This window comes from Amphiura filiformis, chromosome 14 (genome assembly GCF_039555335.1).
Source record: "Amphiura filiformis chromosome 14, Afil_fr2py, whole genome shotgun sequence".
Lineage (NCBI taxonomy): Eukaryota > Metazoa > Echinodermata > Ophiuroidea > Amphilepidida > Amphiuridae > Amphiura > Amphiura filiformis.
The window spans coordinates 61,341,678-61,353,280 of record NC_092641.1 but is presented as its reverse complement, the minus strand read 5'-3'; positions in this window follow the sequence as shown (position 1 = coordinate 61,353,280).

Sequence of the window (11,603 nt, the reverse complement as noted above, 5' to 3'; positions counted from 1 at the left end):
TACAACAGGAAATGAGAAGAAAATTGAAATTTAGCAAAACAAATGTTCTACCCCTGACACACGGCCATAACACGTTCCGAGAATTCTATAAATATACTCAGGTCAAGGAGTTTATGTAGATCGATGTTTAGAGCACGCAACTGTTATAAAATATTCAAAAAGTTAATAAAAAATCGAAAAATAAAAATAAAACTGATTATTACTGAAAACAAAATACTATTTAATTTCATATTCAAAATTGTCAAAAGTACTCAAATTGCTTTTTTCAAAATCTGGAAAAAATGTAGGCCTAATAATTTATGTAATAATTGCTTAATCACCCCCCCATCCGAATAGGAAATAAGTTGACAGTATTCTCCAATTAAATATACAAACCAAAAAAAAAGGAACATTTTTTGTATGAATTTGACCAGTTCTATATGATTCAAACACACAAGCTGGGAAAATGTAAAAAAGAAGAAGAAAAAAAAATCATTTGAGAAGGCTTGGGTAGGGTTCGAACCCGGGATATACGCGTGATATGAAAAAATACGTTAATGCGCGCTAACCGATTGCGCCACGCAGCCAAAGATAAATAATTGAGGTAAAACGACAAACTTAATGAAAAAGAAGTCGAACGTTTATAAAACTAATTGATATCTCTCATCTGTGTTTTATTTGCATGATTAACAACAGAAATCAAACTTTATCCATATTTAAGCAAACAAAATACAAAACAAAGGCAATTCAAAATCCCACTTTTTTTAAGGGGGTACGGAAAAACACGCCGCTGCGAGGCGTTCAGAAATACATTGTTATTGAAACAATGCGCCAAGTTTATGCACGATATATCATGTCCGACTGCCTTAGAATATTTCAACTTTTATATATTTTCCTAAAATGATGTAATACAAATATTTGTGTGGAAATACACGAATATCATGCTCATATTTAAGCTTTTTAAGAACTATACTGACGTTACACTTCCGGTCCGTTGGAAGTGATTTGCCTGCCTCCATGTGATTTGAAACGTCATCAGAGGGTGTCTGACTTGATTTAAATTAATTTGTCTTGTGTGATTTTCTATTTTTTAAAAGCAAGTTTCTTGGGGGGTGGGGGGGGTGGGGTGAATAACTTTAACTCAAGGGACAATTTTGTTAGTGTCTATTTTTTGTGATTCTTCAAAATTTATTAATCATCACAGCAACATACGGAGGAATTTAACTTCAATAGGCCTATATCAACAAGGGAACAAAGGCCTATTATCAAAAAAATTACTATTGGACCCCTATCTACATGTGGGTCGCTCATTAGAGATAAATAACACTTGGCTTTTTCCAAAATGATTTTCTAATGTATCAAGTATTAACAGGAGTTAGGCCACCTAGCATACCCCTTAAGTACTTATACAAGGCTAAAAAAATATTTATTAACACCGTGAAGAAATAGGAGAAAAAACCCAGGCTTTGGCCGTCATATCCTTATCTTGTTTATAAGATTTTTGATTTGATTTTACCACCAGATGATATGGAAAACATACGCATTTTAAACTTTATTCATTTACTAAGTCCAGCAACGCTTATAAAAAGAGAACCAGAATGGCAACTTATTTATAAAAACTTCAAATAAATTTGTAAGTTAAATATCCTGTAATTAATAACCCTACACCAACAACTGCTATTTCTCCTTTTTGCAATGCCGACTTTTGATCCTCATCAAGAAAATTTTTGGGGTTCTGGGGACATTTCTATTGCAAATTGTAAATTATTCCCAGTCAAATAATAATATTCTTGCATGGCTTGATCTACATTCTTTCTGCATGTCCTTCTTCTTTAAGTTTTTTATTTACATAATCAAGTCGTTCTAAACGTCGTTCGTTCCATTTATCTCGTTCGCTTGAAAGTTTTTCCATGGCTAAATTATGCCGTTTGCGCTCTGCTGATCCACTTATTTGACTAAATAAAAAATTACTTCCTGAAAATGCAAGAGCATTTGTAATAGCGCCACCAATCATAAGTACTGCAGCTGAGGCCATTTGTACAATAATACATTATTTTTTCACGCACTTGGAATCGGGTTTATATTAGGAGGTAATATACCATTTTTATCAAGGCATTTTTAATCATTACTGATATATACACATTAGTTGTTAGCATTGCTCCATCTTTCAAACTTAATTGACCAAGGTCAGCTGGTTTTACTTTAAGAATTCGTTTAGCAATCATTGAGTTTGTAAGTATCAATCCACTCAAAACTGCCGAGTGATATGCTCCGTTGACAATTGTGTTTGGATAGAAATATTTTTTTTACTAAACCATATTAAAAGGATCTTCTTTAGGACTTTGTTCATGTACTTGTTCAGATATTTGTTCTACAAAATATTCCTGCTCTACAGTATTTTCCCGCTGCATAAAATATACAAGAAAAATAACTAATCCACCAACAACAATTGTTCCACCAATAATGTGGTAATTAATTTGAGTTGTCAAGAGTATTTTTTGTACAGCAGCAGGTTTATTAGTTTGTTTTAGAAATTCTTTATTTTTTTTGTTCCACTCTGCTAGCATTGTACCCTGCGCGACGCGTTTTTTTTTTTTTTTCTTTTTTAGTAATTGGAGGTGGAGTTACCACTTTTGGAGTTTCTACTTTTGGAGTTTCTATTTTTGGAGTTTCTACTTTTGGAGTTTCTACTTTTGTAGTCTCTTCAGCTGCTTAAATATGTACATAACTAACATACAAAGTTTAAATACATAGGGTTATGGCGCGTTACATTTATGGACTTTGTTTATAGGTTAAAGCGATAAAGACATTATTTTTAGGTTTTATCTGATCAAATCAATATATTGTGTAGTGTGTCTATTTACACTTTAAACCAAAAACTAAAATGAAATACAGAGTATCTCAAAAAAAAAGAGCCGCTGTATAATTACATTTAATGCATTTGTAAAGTGCATAAGTATACAAAAATAACCGTATATTTCATTTATTTTACCCCGTTTTAAGTATTAAAACAATATGAAGGGGAGTAAAAAACAGAAGCGGTTAAAAAAACACATTTTGGAGAATTTTCAAGTTTTTTTTTATTGCATTCTAAAAAACAATATTATATTTTGATGTTTTTGTTTAAATTTACGGGCTAATGGTTGTTATTCTTGATTTATTTTATATTAAACTCAGTTTTCTGAGCATGAACAGCTTTCTTAAAAGAATAACGGGCCCTTGGTCAGAACCTGAATCCAGTCCAAAATCAAAACCACAAAGGGGTATAAATATAAAAGAAAATATCCGAAATATGTCTCACCTTGTGAAACTTATAAAAACGAAACATTTTATGATACATGTATTATATATATCAAAACACTACTTTCTTCAACGTGTCTAAGGAAACTATACGTGTTTCCCAAAATACATGTATACTATTTTTATCTTCTGCTTGTAAACCGTCTAAATATGTCAGGCTTTTAAAGCCTATTTTGTTTCAAAATCTTTCAAAACATTCAAATTCTTTCCAAATCAATTAGTAAAAATGTCTGCCTTAGCATACCAAAAATTGTAAATTAACACTAAAAACAGCAAGGCCGCAGTTCCAGCAGGCCCGAGGCCGGCGCCTCCCATACGACGACTAAACACTCCAAGTGAGTTTGTTTTATATAGGCCCCGCAGGGCTAGAAAGATCGGTAAACTGCTAAAGCCCTAATGCAATCTCTCGCCTCTAGAGCTGTTACAAAGTTCCCACTCATAACGGCAATCAACTTGATTTTATCCAACTTAGGACAAGCTAAAAACCGTTGCTAGAAAGCATACAGCTAGCAAGACGTGTTTTGCCAGCTGTATGCAGGCTGTTTAGCAAAAACACGTTTCTGGAATCCGTTTTCGGTTCCTTCGTCAGTTGCACTTGTTACGAGTCGTACTTGACTCAAGGCCAAAATCACCTTTTACCCGAACTCACACGAATGCACAACACAAATACGCTGTTTGATTAAGCTAACACAATCTAAATCTTTAATCGAAAGCACATTATGATTGGTACAATATATGACAACAAATGCACATACACAATAATCAAATATAATTACTCTTTATCTATTTAGTACTTAGCCAGCATTCTTCTTCTTGGCGATCATAAAGTTCTTGCAATGTTCTGGACGACTGATGTAATATATCCTTATTCACATGTCCTGCGAAAATCAGCCAAGTCCTTTGTACACTTGCATTGATAAATCCTTGCTTATAAAATCCTTATACGAAAATGGTGTTCTCCAAACACGTTTATAACTCCTTGTGCAGTTCTCCTATACTAAACTCCTTGTGCCGTTCTCCTATGCTAAACTCCTTGCGCAGTTCTCCAAATTTAACTCCTTGCGCTGCTTTCTCCAAACTTGGTGCTATTTCCACCTTTCACACAATATCTTCAGGAAGCAGGACTGCGATGCAGTTGTCCCCACTTATTTTGACAGTTTTGTTGCTCCTTTAACCAGACTTCAGCAAATCGGCAGAAGAATATATATTCCTTTCTTGGAAGAAGTACGTTCTTGGACGTATTCTAGATCTTCTCCGACAACCCTGGCAAGTAGTAGTACTTTGACTACATAAATTAATTCTGGTTAGCAATTTCCTTTCTTTGAAGGAATTGGACTGTAAGCATTTTAGCTAGCTAGCCCAGATCAACACTATTAACTGTGAAGTTATGTTTACCTTTTCTTATATGTGATGCGATCAAGCAAAATCAGTCGGAACTCGGCAATAATAAATTTTCAGTTTCTAACAGAATAGTAAAAACCATTTACAAAGCTGGGTTTTGCAGAAAACCCCATTGGTATTGAACATTCAGTTCCAAAGATATGAGCAATTAAAGAGTTTCCAAAACAATAGGAAACAAAAGGAAATATTTCCTTCATTTGGCTATATCTCAAAATCAATATTTCCGAGTTCCGACTGATTTTGCTTGATCGCATCACATATATCAGGCCCTGGGCCCTGGGAAATTCCAAGTATTAATAGCCAAATGATTGTGGGAATTCCCCAAGCCTTAATTATAACATTAACTCTTCTCATTACATCACTTCCTGAGGGGAAATCCCATTACATCACTTCCTGAGGGGAAATCCCATTACATCACTTTACAACCTCAGGGGGGTTTCCAAATATTCCAAATTAGATATGATTCAACTTGTTTTGCTCAATTTGAGAGGGGATTCCCCCAAAATGTCATCACTCATGTAACTTTGTAAACAAAGATAAATCATGAAATTAAATTACCCAGGGCACATCACACACTCTATATGCAAGTCTAGATTTTTCTTATGACTCATGCATGTCGAATCTATGTACCTTTTCTGTACATTAATAAAAGACCAAGTATAGTAGTACAAATATCCGTCTCGGATCTCTCGTACGTACGAAAACTATTGTAAGCTCATAATATTAATATACGACTACCATCTCTGGTCGTTCGTACTATATTAATAAAAAAACCTACATGCATAAAACTTGGCCTTACTGTACATTGTATTTACTTGACCCTCCACTTAAAATCTCTATCAATGATAACTCCAAGTAGTTTGACCTTTTCAACAACCACAAGATTCTGATTAGAAATAGAGACTTCCACGTTAAAAACAGGTTTTCTACCAAAATAGACTTGCATAACCTGACATTTAGTGGGATTGAGCATCATCTGATTATCAACAGTCCACTGGTGCAACGAGTCCAGACTTTTCTGGCTCTTACTAGCTTTCCCATAGCCCCTGCTTTCACCCATGGTCAGGTTGTCAACATATGTGGATGTCTGATTTCTTGTCATTCTCTTGGGCACTATTGATAATACTAAGAAAAAATATTTGGGTCAAGATTGTACCTTGCGGAACCCCTCCCAATAAAGTTTGTCATTCAGACAGACTTGACTCTTTGCTGCCTACCAAAAATTAAGTCAGCCACCCACTGCACAATAGATGGTGATACACCCATGCTCAAGAGATTTGAAACAGCAATGCTGTGGTCGATGACATCAAAGGCTTTTGAGAAATATGTTAGTACTATCGCACTGATTGTACCAGATTTCTCAGACCAACTGGTGGTAAACATCTATCAAGCAGTGGGTAGTCGACATACCTTTCTGCTTGCCATATTGCCTCTCATCAACCTGAGATTAACTTGAATCAAGAACAAATTTTGAATCCTTTCCTTCGGCTATTTTGGCCAAGTTTGATGTAAGTGACACTGGTCTTAATTTGTCAATTGAAGTGTCGTCTTCGATCGGAAGCGGGATGACATTTGCTTGTTTCCATTGTGATGGCACTACACCTTCTTGAAGAGAAGTGTTTATGATGTCTGTAACAGGTGAGCTAAGCTCATACGCAAATGCTTTTAAAACCTTCATAGGGAAGTTATCAGGACCACCCGCTTTCGAAACCGACACCTTCCATAGATCTCCCTTGGCTGGAATTGAGGAGGAGGATCTTTACTCGGAAGGTAGGCAGGCAATTCATCACATTTGAGAGGTTGTTGGACTTGGGAAAAACTTGCCAGCTTTTTGTTGATAGCATTAGAAACAGCAACATGATCAACAGGGTCTACACCCGGCACATGGATGGTGGGGTTTGATTTGTTTACATTATGAGTGCGTTTAGCTTTCTTGATTTCATATATGACTTGGTTCCGCAGTTGATTAAAAATCTGTTTGTCACCCGAGGAAAATGCCTTCTGCCTCCTCTGAATAAGATTCTTGACTCTGTCCGTCATCCAGGGCTTATCAGTGGAGTGTAGTCGGACAGTCTTTGTTGGAAAACGCGAGTCAATACCCTCATTCAGAGTATGATAGAAGGCATCAGCCTTGGATTGAACATCAGGAGCATTATGCACATCTAACCAGGATTGTTTTTGAATCCATCTACCAAACTGACACATTTTAGATTCAGTTATTAGTTGAACAGTCTTGTATTTCAATGTGTTCAATGGTTTGGAATGCTTGGGTACTAAGCTGATGCATTGATGGTCACTACGGCCAATGGGAGCAAAGTTAATTGATGTTTAACCTGACTCTGTAGCAAGATGTTGCAAAGGCATTGATCTTGTTTTCCATGGTGATTACCATTGACTCACACCCGTACAAAAAAGATGCAAGTTGTCTCAAATAGCTTGATTTTTGTTTCGATTGGCAGGAGTGGGTTTCTCCAAAGGCGTTCTAGGTTCTTGAAAGCTGCCCAGGCTAGTGCTTTTCTTTTACGGTTGTTTGATAGCATGTAAAAGTACGTTATTTTTAAGAAAAGGTGAACACCGATGGCGCTATTTTTAATCTTAAATCGTGTTTTCCTTTTTACAAGGGGTAGACACTGGTATATGGCATAAAACATCCGAAAAGAGTAACAGAAAGAACGAAATGTTCGAAAAACTATTTTTTATGAAATGTTAGGAATAACGTTTTATTTGACTAAATTAAATTAAAAGTATATGTAAATAGCGCCCTCAGTATGCACACATACATACAGTTTATAGAATAAAAATACGATAATAAAGAAGAAAAAGATGAATAAGTTGGAAAAGGAATACAAATCTATGTTAAAAAGAGCTGGAAATATATATGTACATATTAGTGTGATAGTTGTTGGTATTGACCCGGTCTAGAATTGAACATTATAATAATGTTTTGTTAGAAAATGTAATAAATGATCACATCAAATAACCGTGCTTCTTTTAGGTCTCCAGCACTAGAGCCCTTCTTGGAACCCAAGTACTTGGAATCTGTAACATGGTTGATGGTACTACCATAGACTTCAAGTGCTTGTTGGGCGTTACACTTTACAGTCATATATTTTGTCTTAGGTGCGCTAATGACAAGTCCTAGATCTGCTGCTGCAGTTGTTGCAGTCCTAGTAAGCTGCGACTGGGCCCGGGCTGTGGAAGATTCCAACAGGGCAATATAATCAGCAAAATCCAGGTCATTCAGCATCTTAGTAGGATACCTGCTTGACCGACAGGGATAGGTAACAATTCTGCGACCTGATCTAAAGCCAGCCTGGGTGCTTCTCAGTAAATGATCAATATGAGGTCGGATCCTGTTCAAGATGATATTGTTGTAATTGACAGTAGAGGAATGCTTATATTTCTGACCCATTGACGTGTCGGTGTCAGCGTTGAGAATACTTCCATGCAGAATTCTAGAATCATGTCAACCATGCTATCTCCTCATCCCTGAAGTGCTTCATCAGTTATAGCACAGTCCAATGCTGCTGCCTTGTTGGTCTTCATGGCTGCTATTCCTTCGACTACTTCTTCACGAGTTGGGGGCTCAGTGATGATAGGGTGATCTTCAACAGCTGGTGCAGGAAGTTCTGAAGCTACTGTGCTACTGTCGTTGGTATATGGAGTGAGTTATATATATAACGGTGTATGGCGTTTATAATTGAAAACAAGGGTTGCAACAAACCCACCCCTTCGTAGGCTGTGTTACAAAATATGGCTTAGTAGCTCTATGGGTTAAATTGAATCTAAATTAACAATTGAATACATGAATACAAAAGCCACCTAAGTCCATAGGAAGTGATTTTGAGAGAAAAACCTGTGTATCATTTTAATTCCTTCAGTTAGATTTACCTGGTCAATATGGTAAGTTTTACGTGCAAATGAGTGGATTAACCTGTATTAGGTATGACGATTAGCATTTCAGGGACTTCGTGGGGTTCATTTTAAATTTATTTATTAAACCCATTTTTTTGTTCAAAAGTCACTCTCTAGCAATGGATGTGTTACAAGTGGACTTTTATACATACTGGATTTCAATCAATGTGTTACAAGACTCAAATCATGGAATTGGGTGATTCTTTCATACATGCTATTTTTCACATGCTTAATAGACACAGAGAATGAATTTGAGTTGTTCTTTCATACATATGACAGGCCTATGTATAGCAACAATTTCCCATGCTTAACTCAATTTGGCCGAAGTATGGACTTAGGTGGCTTTTGTATTCATATATTCAATTGGAACTTTAATCCTGATTTTTTTAATACCAAAGGATTATTAATTTTGTTCTGTAAGAATGTACATAGCACACGGTGATACTTTCAACACATTATTAATAGACCTGAAAATATTTTAAGGGGCGAAATGATTTTGCATTTGTGTACAAGGGGGATAACCGCTTTGAGATGAGCACGAGATTTTGACCAATTTCCACCCTTTTAATAATCCAGTATGCACCATACCAGCACCGTTGACTTGACAGAAATACTTTTTAGTGTATCTTGGGTATGGTTCAACCTTATTTGGACCGTTGGTACTCAAATATAACGGTATTTGTCCTTTAATATACAAAATTAGGGGATGGGGTTGCAACATATCTTTGTAGATTGCGTTTAAAGCAATAGCTTGGTAGGACGAGTGACATATAAACAGCTCACAAATCAAAATTTAGTAGGTACTGCAGTCGATCGATACATGCTTATAACAAAGAAATTTTGGGTATTTGACGATACTATGAATGGCGTTCAACTTTGCGCGACACTAGGCGTCCAGTGCGAGATTGCCAGCTCGCAATACACGTTTAATTCTTCCGGCATAAAAAGTAAACAAAAATGTGAAACAAAACAATGATTGATTTTCAAATAACATCGCGGTTTATTCCGTATCTTTGTAGCACCAAGCTTCAAAACAAGCTGAAACAACGGTAACCGGTATAAAGTTCCCGTTTAAACAATTATTTTTATGGAAGCGGAAGTAATAGAAGACAAAACCGAGGAGAAAATACGAAGTAATTGGCGTTTTCGCATCGCGGACACGTGGGAAACGCACGTGTTATTTGTTTGCATCTGAGACCCCGATATCGATTAAGTGACGTCATCAGAAAAAGGTCTATAGTCCAAGGGGCAGCAAACATACATGTAACACAATCAGATTTTAATGATTTTGCCTTGTTTTAGTAAACTTTGCATTTTTACAGTTTCCCAGAGGTTCTTAAATTAATTTGGTCATATTCAAGGTGACATTTATTTATAGGTATGTCATATGTAATGCAGCTGATATGGCATTGGACAGTTAATGTAATATAATTTAATGTAAAACCTTTTTAAATAATTGCCGCTATAATTTACTTTGAATAACATTTGTTATTTTCTACAGGACAAAATCGTGGATACCTACAGACTTCTTTTCTACCTGTTTGGGGTACAGTATAACTACTTTATCTTAGCCAACTGGAAAGGATTCATTATGCTTGGAAAAGTTAGTCTTTACATAAATTCCTCCTGCAATCCTATAATTTATAGTGTATTCAACCTTAGGTACAGACGCGCCTTTAAAACTCTAGTTTTTCGTTTGCTTAAGAAAGAGGAAAAAATATTACAAACATCAGACGTCACTAGATCTTCGAGAAAGTAACATGAAGTAACCTTTTCGTTCAGTCCGAATTATGTTAACAATATATAATAGTATACTAATAATACAGGGCATCGAAATCTTACGCTACAATTTTAATACTTAAGAGCAAAGTACAGAACCATACGTACCGGGCACGCAATGCGCACAGTAGAGGAAGCTACAGGATTGGTTACTAACACGATTAGCGCGTTTTTGCTAATGACGATATTAGTTTTTTATTAGCATGATGCCTCTATGCTAATGATAAATCTGCTAAAAGTGCTAATATCCAAACCTTTCTTTAGCGTTTTAGTTTTAGCGGTCAATAGAAACTCATTTGCAAATATGTTACAATTGAAAGTCTGGAGAAGACGCGCTATTAGCGATCTAATAGCACATTGTAGCACCATGAGTGCTATTAGCGCTAATATCACCTGTTAGCGTCAGATGTGCTAATAACGTTATTTGCGGTCATTAGCGCGTCATTTGCAATTGTGCTAAAAGTGACAATATTCTAAGCCTGTGGAAGACGCGCTGTTAGCGCTAATAGCGCCTGATATCACCATGAGCGCTCTTAGCGTGAGATACGCTGATTACGTTACTTGCGGTCATTAGTGCGTCATTTGCAATTTTGCTCAAAGTGAAAATATTCCAAGTCTGGGGAAGACGCGCTATTAGCGCTAACAGTGCACGATAGCCCCATTAGGACGGAGACCCCATAAGGCGACTAAACACTCCCAGTAGATCCATTCCCCGTCATCCTTAAAAATACTCTTGCTTCGTGCCATGCGAGGCCCTTATATTGTGGTCCCACTTGGAGTGTATCCCACATAGGAGTCGACGGCCTCGGGCCTGCCGGCCTTGCAGCCTTGGTTTTTTGTTGTTGATATTGGGCCCAGTATGAAGAAAGAAGAATTAAGGCCGTAGCACCTTTGTTTCCAACGGACATTTTATTGTGAAATGTCATTGTACAAGGAATACATAAAAACAATCCACGTAGCCCCCGAATGAAAAGTATTTAATTATCTTTGTAATCACTCAAAAAGCATATGGTGTGAATTTTACATCCGAACTAGAGGCTATTAGATTTTTACGAGCCTTTTTTACATGTAAAACCTAAGGGGGTGACGATTAGAAATGGGCGGCAATATTGAAAAACCGTCATTTTGGGCCATTTTAGACACTAAAATGCCCATAAAAAAGAATAGCCTCTAGTTCGGATGTAAAATTCACACACAATACTACCGAGTGAGTACAAACATAATTAAAT